The sequence below is a fragment of the Apodemus sylvaticus genome, chromosome 4 (genome assembly GCF_947179515.1).
Source record: "Apodemus sylvaticus chromosome 4, mApoSyl1.1, whole genome shotgun sequence".
NCBI lineage: Eukaryota > Metazoa > Chordata > Mammalia > Rodentia > Muridae > Apodemus > Apodemus sylvaticus.
This window is the reverse complement of record NC_067475.1, coordinates 137,842,294-137,854,822: the sequence shown is the minus strand read 5'-3', so window position 1 is coordinate 137,854,822 and position 12,529 is coordinate 137,842,294.

Sequence of the window (12,529 nt, the reverse complement as noted above, 5' to 3'; positions counted from 1 at the left end):
CTTTTACATGGGTTCTGCTGGTTAAAAATCACATCCTTACACTCATAGGAAGTGCTTGGCAAACCAACAAGGCCAACTCCCCAGCCCTCATTTTATTTTTACAGTTAACCTAAGGCTGACATGAAAATAAATATGGCATTTCAAGTGGCAAAATGGACAAAGCAGGGCAGAATGAATACAATGTGTTCTGACCTATGAAATGGGTGGTAAAGTCCTGATAGAATTAATTAGAGTAGAAGACAATAGATATACTTAGCAGAGGAACTATCAAGTATTGTAGGTGGACAAACGTCATTACCTCCACTTGTAAGAGCCTGGCACCCAGTTATGAGTGACAGAAAGGTTTTGATTGCATTTCTGATCATCAGTCATAAGTGATCGCCTCTATGATGCTTTATATGTCGAGCTAATCAAGTGCCAAACTGCAAGCTAAAACACGGGGTGCTGCACAGCTACAAGTTCTCTCAAATTGATCTTTAGGTCATTAGAGTAAATTCTATAAAGAAGTTTAAAAATAAATGATTATCTGAAGTGGAAATTTCTGCTTTCTTTGGAGACTCATTTGTGTTTTGTGATTTTTTTTTTCTGGAAACTGTCATATGAAAGGATTTTTAAGCTGGGAACAGACTTGTGCTATTTTTCTGGAAGCAGCCTGGTAAGAAAGGGATGTGACGTTTTACTAGAGTAGACACGAGAGAACACATGATGTTTGGAAAAGGTATAAATATAACTCAACAGACAGTGGACAATGCTGTGGGATATTGTTTCATCTTACCATTCTTTGCTGGCCGTTGTTTGTCATGACTTCATTGAAATGCACCAAAAAACTTCTGATGGTGTTCTGGTGAGTTTTTGACACCTCGGACTCGGATCAACTGCAGAGCCTCCAGGTTTCTTCTGGACTGACCTGCCATTGCTGGCTCATGGATGGTGTTTGCGAGTGGATCAAGCTGATCTTTGTGAACTAAACTGCTGATATCCTGACAATGCAGACTGGATTTGCTAAACAAATATTTCTAAAGAGGTCCACATCCCCCTTTGCACGATTCACCTTTCCTTTCTACTACCTTTGGAGGGTGGTGGACTAAAAGGGAGGTTAAAGCATTTAAGAACCCTTATTAAAAGTAGGTTTTGAAAAAATTGAAGCCTACAATTATCTTTAATAAGAAGCAATCACCTATAGGGAATCAAATACCTTGCCAGTGCTCCCAATGGTGATAGCAGTCACAAAGATCCAGGTAGACATCACTGTCACTTCCATTTCCAATGCTGGAACACACCTAGGGGATTACATTAGTCACCTGAAAACAGAATAAGGATAATTCCACTGAAAGCATTTCATTAAGAAGTACGCTAAGGCAACAATTATTTAAGATGAAGATGACTATGGGTTTTGTTTTTGTTTTTGAGACAGGGTTTCTCTGTGTAGCCCTGGCTGTCCTGGAACTCACTCTGTATACCAGACTGGCCTTGAACTCAGAAATCCGCCTGCCTCTGCCTCCCAAGTGAGCCACCACCATCTGGCGAAGATGACTATGTAAAAAGCCACTGAAATGTTGTTTCTGGTTAAGGAAATAAGTGAAGTTGTATCATTTGCTTTTTAGACTTATTTGGATCTGCCTACTTCATTTAACTTGTAATCATGGGTTATCAAGAACACATGGTGTATGCTTGAGAACTTTAGCAAGTGAACAAATGTAACCAATGAATTGTGTTCAAGTGTTGTAACATGCTAATACGACTGGAAAGATGACCCTGTCAGGGCGTGCTGGTGTGTCTCTGCAACTCCAGTGTAGGGGGAGGTAAGACAGGAGGGGAATACTAAGAGCTGAGAGGTGGATAGCCAACTCGTAGTCTAGCTGAACCCTGCACACATGCCCGAGCATGTTTTCATATATTCATACACACATGTCTGAAGAGATACAACACACACAGAAATAGTAAAATTAAATGCTTTACATCATTATTAGTTTATATAATGTTGCATCTTGAGACAATCAGAGGTTTTAGTTTTAACATTATTTATATTTGGGATCAAAGACATTTCATCCCTTAAATTGCAAGCATTGTGTACTCTCTCAAAACATTATTTATCCTTGTAGGTATAAATCCACATTGTCTGGTACATCAAAGGACCCATTTCAATGAGATATATTGTTCAAATGAAGTGCATGTGTATGTGCAAAAGATAAATGGATTTAAATTAGGTTACAAAGTCAGATGTGATATAGTGCTTATCTGTTGTGCTTTGCTTTCACGTTTTCTCTGAGATGAATCAACAATTACTGATCTAAAGAGCAGCATCCAGCTTTACACTATTGAGGTTTATTTCCTTCCAACACAATTTTTAAGTTCATATGTGGAAGTACACAGGTATGTATATACATATAGGGGTCAGATGTTGACTGTGGGTGTCTTCCTCAATGGCTTTTCACTGAGGCAGGGTTTCTCACTTAACCAGAGCTCACCAATCAGCTAGTAGAGTTAGCCAGCTTGCTGGGGGAGTCCCCTGCCTCTGCCTCTGCCTCTGCCTCTGCCTCTGCCTCTGCCTCTGCCTCTGCCTCTGCCTCCCAAGTGCTTGTGTGCTAGAATTCTAGTCCTCATGCCTGCTTTCATGGTGAAAACTTTACAGATTGAACCCTCCCCACAGCCACTGATCTCTGACATCAAAAGAGCAGAGCTACCTTTGTCACTTGCTTGTGACAACCTAGACATGTGTAACACTGAGGAAGCAGCCTGACGTGGTGGTGCTCCCTCCACAAGGCATCAAGAATCAAACAGCTTTTGAAATGCTCACCTTTAAAAATACTTAAAATGTTTAAAGAAACAGACACTTACGATGGTGGTTGTACAACCTTTCCAGTATCTGTGACGGTGATCACGCCACCCTCCAATCCCCAGCAGCCTTCCACCTCAAGCAAGTAGCAGGAGACATCTGCAAGAATGAAGGCAATCATCCAACTTTCAGAAATGATGTCGAATCCCTCCTTTCACACACAGACAAGCAGATTTTTGTGGGAAAATGGAACCTTTCTTGGAGAAATGCCTTTTTCAAAGTGTAAAGACACATCCAGACGCTTCGAAATGGTGCTCACCAGAACCAGAAAAACCGATCCTTTTTGAAAACACGGGGGAAATCGGTATGGAGGAGGGCACATTGATGAAGCCACAAACTTTCCTTCTATGCACGCCAGTTCTTTTACTTTTTGGCTAGCCAGGTCAGAGGCATGAAGCAACAGAAGCAGCCATACCTTGTCGGGGTAAGCCTTTTCACAAGGCGTTATATGGTCTTTAAGATGATCTGGGAAGACCGAGGCAGTGCTCGACATTGCTGCACAGCTGTGAGTCAACTGTAGATGTTCACTCATTCATCTGCCTACTGCACAGCAGTGGAGACATTCTCTCCTCCTAACTCCCCAGACACCGCGATGGTCAGGGGATGCTTCTGGACAAAACAGCTCAGAATCCAATAGAAGCTACAAATGAACCATTTATGAATTTATATTTACACATTATAATAGAAGGCAAAGGGGGTGGAAACTGGTAGAGCAGAGAACATATACAGAAACCGAAACTGCAGCAGAAGGGGAATCAGTGCTGGATTTTTACAATGAGTGTAGGAGGAGGGCTAGAGAGATGGCACAATGGGTAAAGAACTCACCGTGCATGCACAAACACCAGAGCTCATTCAATCACCAGCACACATGTGAGAAAGCCAGGGAGGTAAATCTCATATTTGGAGGAATGGCAACAGGCAAATCCCTGGGTCTCATTGTACAGCCAGACTAGCATCCTTGGCAGGCTCAGGAATATTAGGAAACCCTTTATTTTACACACACACACACACACACACACACACACACACACATGTATAGCTTCTGAGAAATGACATCCAAGGTTGTCCTCTGCATCTGCATACATGCTCACACATAAATACGCACATGCAAAAAATGATTTTTTTATTTACAATAAAGTATCAACAGGAGTTTTCAAGATGGGGAAAGCGTCAATCATATGTAGAAATAGGTAGAAAGAGAAGAATATTCAAACACCTGGGGTCACATATGTGTTTGGGAAATTTACATGCAATTTGGGTCTTAGGAGTCTACTAGGGATGTACATATTATCCAATGTTAAGATGCCAGTGTTTTAAGTTACTTGTTTTGAGATAATTTGTTCTCTGGTTAATCTTGTGAATTATAATGTGACTACCAGAAAATTTTTAATAATATATAACCAAACACAGACATTACTTAGCTTCTGGGATCAGGAACTTTTGGAGTAGGATATCCTAGATACTGATTAATGTATGCCCTGATTAAAGGCTTTGATTGAGCCCTGGTCTTAGTCACTTCTTCTCTTAAGCACTAAGCAAGATCTGGTAGCATTACAGAAATGCCCTTTGTCTGTGCTGTCTGTCTCCATAGCTTCCATGCACTTGCCTCTATCGGATAGACACACTATGGCTAGAGACTGAAACTCTAGCATCTTTGTTCCATTCATAACCATCTGTAGCTGGTGGATGTCATATGGTTGATATTGGGGTCACCTTCTAGAATGATGTCATCCGCTCCCTACTTCTCTAATCCTCTTTATAGAAATGATAAAAAAAAAGTAGTTAGGCATAAAAGAGTTTGTAACTTACCACCAGTTTTGAACATAGCACTCTAGCTCAAAGCCCATGGCTACTCTGAGGGCTAAACGATGAGAAAATTGCCCTCAGCTTATAAAATTATGTGGCTTATTAGATTTTTATAACGATAAAGGGCCATTCTGTTGGGTTTTGCATTTAAGATCAAAGAGATACACCATTAATTAAAATTGTGCAGAAATCCCAACAAAGGTAGACAGCACCTGAAGAACACCCACAGCTAACCTCTGGCCTATGCACATATGCACAGGGGAGTGCAGGAGTGAGCACATGTGAACACAAACTCAGGGGATGCAGTCTAGTAGGAAATGGAAAATCTAGTAGGAAACTCAGAGAAGAATGAGGGGGGATTGATGTGAAACTCAAGAGCTAAGTAGAATTCAGAGTTCTGAGAAAAGTGGGGAAGCCATTTCACGGGAACATCTGGCCGAAGCTCAGAGCTGGACAGCTCACTGACAGCCCTGAGGTAGGCAAGCCTGCGAAAGGGAAGGCAGCAGGGTGGAGGACCCAGCAGCCCAGAACACAGCTCACCAAGGCTCCACCTTTGCATTAGCAGCTCCTCCCTGCAACCGGTTAGCAGGACTTGGGATTTCTCAAAGGAGGGAAAAAAGGGTGCCTGGCCGCACTCATTAGTCTGTGGCGAGCTGATGTACGCACTCTTCCGATTAGTTAATGTGCAGTCTGACACAGAGTGCGTCTCAGTTTCTGATAAAGAGCCAGACATTGCAGGAAGCCCTGCTTCGAGGCAGCAGAGGGCACTCTTTCCTCTACAGCAAGATGGAAGTAAAGGTTTTGATGATGGGAGAGAGGGTGTCTTTTACAGAGAACCAGAACTTGGCTGTACTTCACAGGGAAGTAGACTGAACATCATTCTAAACTCTGCATTGAGTAGCTCACACCCAGTTCCAGAAGTTCATCTCAAGGAAGTGATTTGGGAGGAGCAGGAACGAAAGGACACATAGTCGCAAAGATCGGTATCGTACTTGAATTCATGAAATGAGAAGCAGCCGGCGTGGTCCTACATGGAAGGATGGGGAGAAATGTGTAGAGTACAGTTCAAACATCAAAACAACAGCCAGAGAAAATGCTTCCTGGCTAAGCAGCCCTGGAAACTGTGTTAGAAAGTGCATGCAGACTATAAGCTTTGCTCTACAGAACGTGTATAAGCACACATATAAATCTATGAGTATTTGAATATTAAAATGAAAAACTTGAGCTAAAGTATACTGGGCTTAGTAATGCTTCCACTTGTCTAGGGAAGTACTAAGGTAATTACTTAAATATGACAGGTTGCCTACCACAGACGTCGACCAAAAGTGCTGGTGCTTCATATGCAGTGGATGATCCTGAGGTGGACAAAGGAGGTTAGACCACCCAAACACTCCCCAAAGTGCTACCCAGTGTGCTAGCATTGAGAAGGCCTGCCCCAGCTAGTCTCCTGACCCTGGCTGGCTGTCTCTTACAATAATGCCTGCCTTCCTAGAAGATGATACAAAAAGTAGCTTTCTTTCATTTTCTATATTCTTTGTTTACATTCCAAATTATTTTCCCTTTCTGGTTCCCCCCTCCCCATAAGTTCCATCAGCCCTCTTCCCTCCGCCCATTCTCCAATCAACCCCCTCCTACTTCTCTGTCCTGGTAATCCCCTACAATGCTGCATCAAGCCTTTCCAGGACCAGGGCCCTCTCCTTCCTTCTTCTTGGGAATGATTTGACATGTGAATTGTGTCTTGGGTATTCAGAGCTTCTGGGCTAATATCCACTTATCAGTCACTGCATTCCATGTGTGTTCTTCTGGAATAACAAAAACCCAGGAGAGCTAAAACTATTCTCCACAGTAAAAAAAACTTCTGGGGGAATCAGTATCCCGGACCTCAAGCAGTACTACAGAGCAATAGTGTTAAAAACTGCATGGTGTTAGTACAGTGACAGGCAGGTAGATCAATGGAATAGGATTGGAGACCCAGAAATGAACACACACATCTATGGTCACTTGATCTTCAACAAAGGAGCTGAAAACATCCAGTGGAAAAAAAGATAGCCTTTTCAACAAATGGTGCTGGTTCAACTGGAGGTCAGCATGCAGAAGAATGTGAATTGATCCATTCTTATCTCCTTGAACTAAGCTCAACTCCAAGTGGATCAAGGACCTCCACGAAAAACCAGACACAGTGAAACTAATAGGAAAGAAACTGGGGAAGACCCTTGAGGACATAGGCACAGGGGAAGATTTCCTGAACAGAGCACCAATAGCTTATGCTCTAAAAAGTAGCTTTGTAAAAGGCATGCTGATGTTGGGGTTTCAGAGCTTTGCAACAAAAGCACCTGACTTGGAGCAGTGAAGATGTCTGTTGGGGTAACTCTTACTGGTCCCAGTAGAGGCCAAATGCTTTTGCAGTGGGGAGGAAGATGGTGCTGCTTTGATACTCACATCATCAATGTGGGTCAGAGGGACTCATCGTGGCAGAGAATGCTTTCAAAATACTGGTGAAGTATTTCTACAAGGTCCAGTCTGCCTCAGAAAAAGCAGCCCACAGAACGTGCCCTATGTGCTGCTGTGTTCTGGGACCCAATTGTTAAGGATGCTTTGTGTTTTATTCCGAACACTCCTCAACTTTGTAGCATCTGTAGACTCCTGTTATACCCAATTTGCACATGAGAAAACCAAAATAAGAGAGACCAGGTATAATATCTGAGTTTCAGTAAGGAAAGCACAGAGTTAGAGTAAAGTGCAGTCCTCCTGCTCTGTGTTTATGCCCTGGGACCTAGCACACAGTGGCTCCCAGAATGTATACTCTGAGAGACACAAAAACAAGATTAGGCTACTCCAAGGCCTCAAGGAAATTGTTGTGTGCATATCTATGTAGAGTCTAGAGATCTACATTAGATATCTCCCTCTTTCTAATACAACTTTATTCTTGAGTCACTGTCTGTCATAGAGCTCAGATCTTATTGGTTCTGCTAGACCAGCTGGCCAGTGAGGACTTCCCTGATTCGACCTGTCTCTGTCTCCCAGTGCTGAGGAGGCAGAAACATGCCCACTGTATCTAGATTTTTATGTAAACAATGGAGTCTCAAACACAGGTTTTCAACTAACTTCCGAAAGCACTTTACCTACTGAGCCATCTCCTCAGCCCATAAGATTGTTTTGAAAAAGATTTAGACATCAGCTTGAGTTTGTCTCCTACATCTCATATGTTGAAGCCCCTGTCCCCTGTGCTTCTTATAAAGCAAGAAGTTAAGGTGGATCATTAGTATGGACACTAATCCAGGGAGAGTTGTTTCCTTATAAAGGAGAAAATGTGGACGTGGACACAGAAGGGAAACCACCTAAAGTCAGAGAGAGAAGACACCCACAGATCAAGGCCAAGACTAAGACAGCTCAGAGCAACCTGCCGGTGAACTTCTAAAGTTGGCAAATGAATTTCTGGCTAAGCCACACAGTCTGGGACTTTGTCATGGAAACTCCAGTGGCTGATACAACAACGCTTCCCATGCCTGTGGTGCTTTTAATTCTGCAAAGGAAATTGCAAATGTACCTATGACCGTCTTTACTATAGAATCTGTGACCCAAGAAAGGGAGAGCAGAAGTGTTTATGAGGCTCAAACCACTGAAGTTAGTTCTGTAAAATGAAAGTCTGGCACGGGGTCAAAGGACATTCTATTAATAAACATGGTTCCTTCTCTTAGAGGCCAAGTATAATACAGCCTCGGTAGACTCACAGAAGACCAGAAAGCGCTTTCCGGTGTATCTTACCTCACTTTGCTATGTAGATGAATAAATGGATGCTCAAAAGAAAAAAGTGCTACCCCAGCGTGCTAACGAACATGTGCTGCTGTGTCTGCTTAAGAGGCAAGGGAGTGGTTATTGGCAGGCCTTGGGAGCAGTAATTCTCATACCTGTATCTGGAAAGAGTACTTAGAATGTTCTAAATAGTTTCCTTAGAAACTACAGTTGAGATACAATCCTTGAATCACAATAAAAAGCCTTTTTCTTTTATATTCTTACATAAAGCACATAGGTTTATGAAACCTTCACAGCACACTTCAGATGCCATCACTTTCTACAGTCAAGCCTGCTTTTATGATTTTTTTTATTATAACCAGCAGGTGGCAGCACATCAACGGCTAGTTTAGCAAGAGAACCATAAAAGTGCCTGAGGTTTCTAATGTGCTTCACAAAGGTGTCAGGGGTCAGAGCATAGACTTCAGATCAACATCTCCTCCTCGGTGGCCACCTGGGAAAGTCTACTCTTAGGCTGGAGAAATGTTTTGTTGTTTACTAAGGCACTTGCTTTGCAAGGATGAGGAACTGAATTTGTTCCGTATTACCAAGGTAGCGTGTTTGTTTGTTTGTTTGTGTGGTTGGGTTTGTTTTGGTTTTTTCCTTTTTATTGAAAATAGATCTTTGTTATGTGGTGGTAGCACATGCCTTTAATCCTAATACTTAGAAGGCAGAGGCAGGTAGATCTCTGAGTTCAAAGCCAGCCTTGTTTACAGTGAGTTCCAAGATAACCAGGGATATACAGAAAAGCCCTGTCTTAAAATCAATCAGTCAATCAGAAAGGAAAAATTATTCTTTTCTCATATGACATACTCTGACTATAGTTTCCCCTCCCCCTACTTGTCGTATTTCCTCCCCACCTCCCCTCCCCTCAGGATCATCTCCCTTTCTGTCTCTAATTAGAAAAGAAGAGGCTGGGGCAGGAGAGGTGGCCTAGCAGTTCAGAGCACTGGCTGCTTTTCCAGAGGTCCTGAGTTCAATTTTCCAGCGACCACATGGTGGCTCACAACCATCTTTAATGGGATCTGATGTCCTCTTCTAGGGTGTCTGAAGACAATGACAGTGTACTCATATACATAAATCTTCTTTTAAAGCAGACTTATAAGAGATAATAATAAAACCTGACAAGTAAAATAAGGTGAAGCCAAAGCTACCATATTGAACTTGGACACAGCATTCCAACAGGAAGAAAAGAATCCCAAGGGCAGGCACGAGAGGCCTCTTGTTCTTACAGTCAGCAGTCCCATAAAAACCCTAATCTAATAGCTGTATGCGTACCCAGAGGACCTGGTGCAGACCTGTGTATGCCCTGTGCTCCCTGCCTCAGTCTCTGTGAGCTAATACGCATCTTGCTTAGTTGATTCAGAGAGCCTTGTTCTCCTGGTGTCTTCCATCCCCTCGATCTTACAAGCTTTTCACCTCATGTCTTCCACAGGATTATCTGAGCTCTGAGGGAAGTGATTTGATGGAGACTTCCTGTTAGACTCTCTCCCCTTATAACGTCTGACTGTGGGTCTCTGCACCTGTTCCCATCTGCCTCTCTGATGATTGCTAGATACAGCACTAATCTATAAGTATAGCAGAATACCATTAGAACTCATGGCTAGATACAGCACTAATCTATAAGTATAGCAGAATACCATTAGAACTCATTCTATTAAATTTTTTAGGCCCCTCATGCTTGGTTTTACCAAAGGTTTCTGGACAATCTGGTCTCTGTTTCTTGGTTGCCTAAGTGTTAGGTATAGGTTCCTTCTCATAAAATGGGTCTTAAGTCAAATCAGACATTGGTTGGTCACTCCCACAAGTTCTGGCCACCATTGCCCTAGCATATTTTGCAGGCAGGACAGCTTGTAGGTCAAAGGGTTGGTGCCCATGTTTCTATTTCAGTAGCCTGTGGCGCACCTTCTCATACCAAAGAGACTGGACTGTAGGGGTGAAGACTCCATGTAGGCCCCAGCTTGCCTTTTCCATGTTCAGTGAGCTGTGTTGGTGTTGTCTTCAGCAATTGGGGGACCTTCTGTCAGTTTTCAGAGAGAGAGCATCCCTTTGTCTTAGAAACAGTTAGGGTTGTTTGGGGGTTTCCATGGGATCCCTTTGACCAACAGCTCAATTGAATGCAATCTAGTCCCGCCTCACCTAAGGGCAAGAGATGACCAACTGAAGACTCTGTCACACACACACACACACACACACACACACACACACACACACACACACATTTCTATGGTTTCTCATTAGGATCACCCTCAGACATTCCAGGAATTCTCTACTGCACTAGATGTTCACACCACCCCCTAAGTGCCCCTCAATTTCACCTCTCCCCACACTCTGTCCTTCCACCACATGCTCTTCCCCTGCTTCCTCCCCCAGCCTACCTATAAAATCTATCTCCCGTCCTAGGGAGATCCATGCATCCTCCCTTGACTCGCTCTCTTTACCCAACTTCTCTTGGTCTACAGACAGTAGCATTGCTATCATTTTCTTAACAGCTAATATTCACATATAAGTCAACACATGCCATATTTATGGGACCGAGTTACCTAACTCAGAATGATTTTTTTTAGTTCCATCCATTTGCCTGCAAATCTCATGATCATGTTTTTAATAGCTAAGTAATACTCCGTTGTGTAAATATACTTGCTCATACATGTTCATTGCAGCTTTGTTCATAACAGCCAGAAATTGGAAACTACCCAGTACCAAGTATTAAAAGGCCATCATTGAGACACGAACTTGTAATCCCAGAGCTGGGGAGGTGTAGACATGGGGCATCCCTGGGCCTCAGTGGCCAGTGCTACTAGCTTTCCTAGGAATTCCAGACTAGAGAGAGTTACTTTCTCAAAAAAAAAAAAAAATGACAGCATCTGTAGAAAGAGATCTAAGGTTGATCTTTGGACTACCTACCCTTCCTTCTCTCTCTCTCTCTCTCTCTCTCTCTCTCTTTCTCTCTCTCACACACACACACACACACACACACACACACACTAGCTTCTTCAGTTCCCTGCTCTTAGACGTCCCTGAAATGGCAGACCATAACCTGGAATTGCTCAGAGACCCTTTCTTTCTCACATTGCTTTCATCAAGGTATTGTGTCATAGTAACAGGAAACAAAACTTAAGACTCTCAGAAGCTAGTGCCAGCACCTATTTTTTTCTCTGTGCCCAGATAGCACCACCAATTTTGTCAAACAAAATACCAGAATGATCAAAAGAGAGGCAGGGAAACGTGGGGAAATAGACTCCAGCAAAAATTCTTGTCTCTCCACACATAAAACTAAACACCAGATAAAAGGCATAAATTTTTTAGTGCAGATATAGCCTATGCAAAATTTGAGAGACTGTGGAAAACTCTTTGATGTTTACTGAGATTTGATTTGCTTATGAAGTCTACACTTTACCGGAAACATTCTATTTTTCATCCATCTGTGTGCAAATATCACATTAAGGAAGCTGGAAAGGTCTTTCCCAGAAGGCCTTAAGAATAAACTTGAGCATGTACTTCACTCTATAAACTGCATTTTTACACCGTCTCCAGGAAGTCTATACATGTGACACCATGCAGGAGCAGTGAACTTGAGCCCCTACAATTTAAAATGGCTTCTGCCTTTAAGGAGACCCCAAAGTTAGAGGTCCCTCTGCACACAAGCCTCTATGATCTACCAGGAAAGACTCCAACCAAATATTAGAGTATATTGAGGAAAGAGGAAGGCCTACTTGAGATACTGATATAAAGTGCTATAAAATGAATAATATACTACTTTTGGAAGTACAATGTCTGATTGGGTTGCTGAAAGTAGGAGTGAGTAAAGCTGTCTGATTTTATACTTAGTCGGGTATCACAGCATGCCTTTCTTATCTATGGTGGCTCGCTTCCTGTCAAACCGATACAAGCTAGAGTCATTTTGGAAGAGGAAACCTCAATTGAATAAATGCCCTTACCATATTGGCCTATGGACAAACCTGTGGTACATTTTGATTGGTGTGGGAGATGCCATGTCTGTACAGGTTGATCCTAACTGCTTTAAGAAAGCAGATTGAGCAGGTAATGGAGGAGCAAGCCAATAGGCAGCACTCCTCTATGGCCTCTACATCG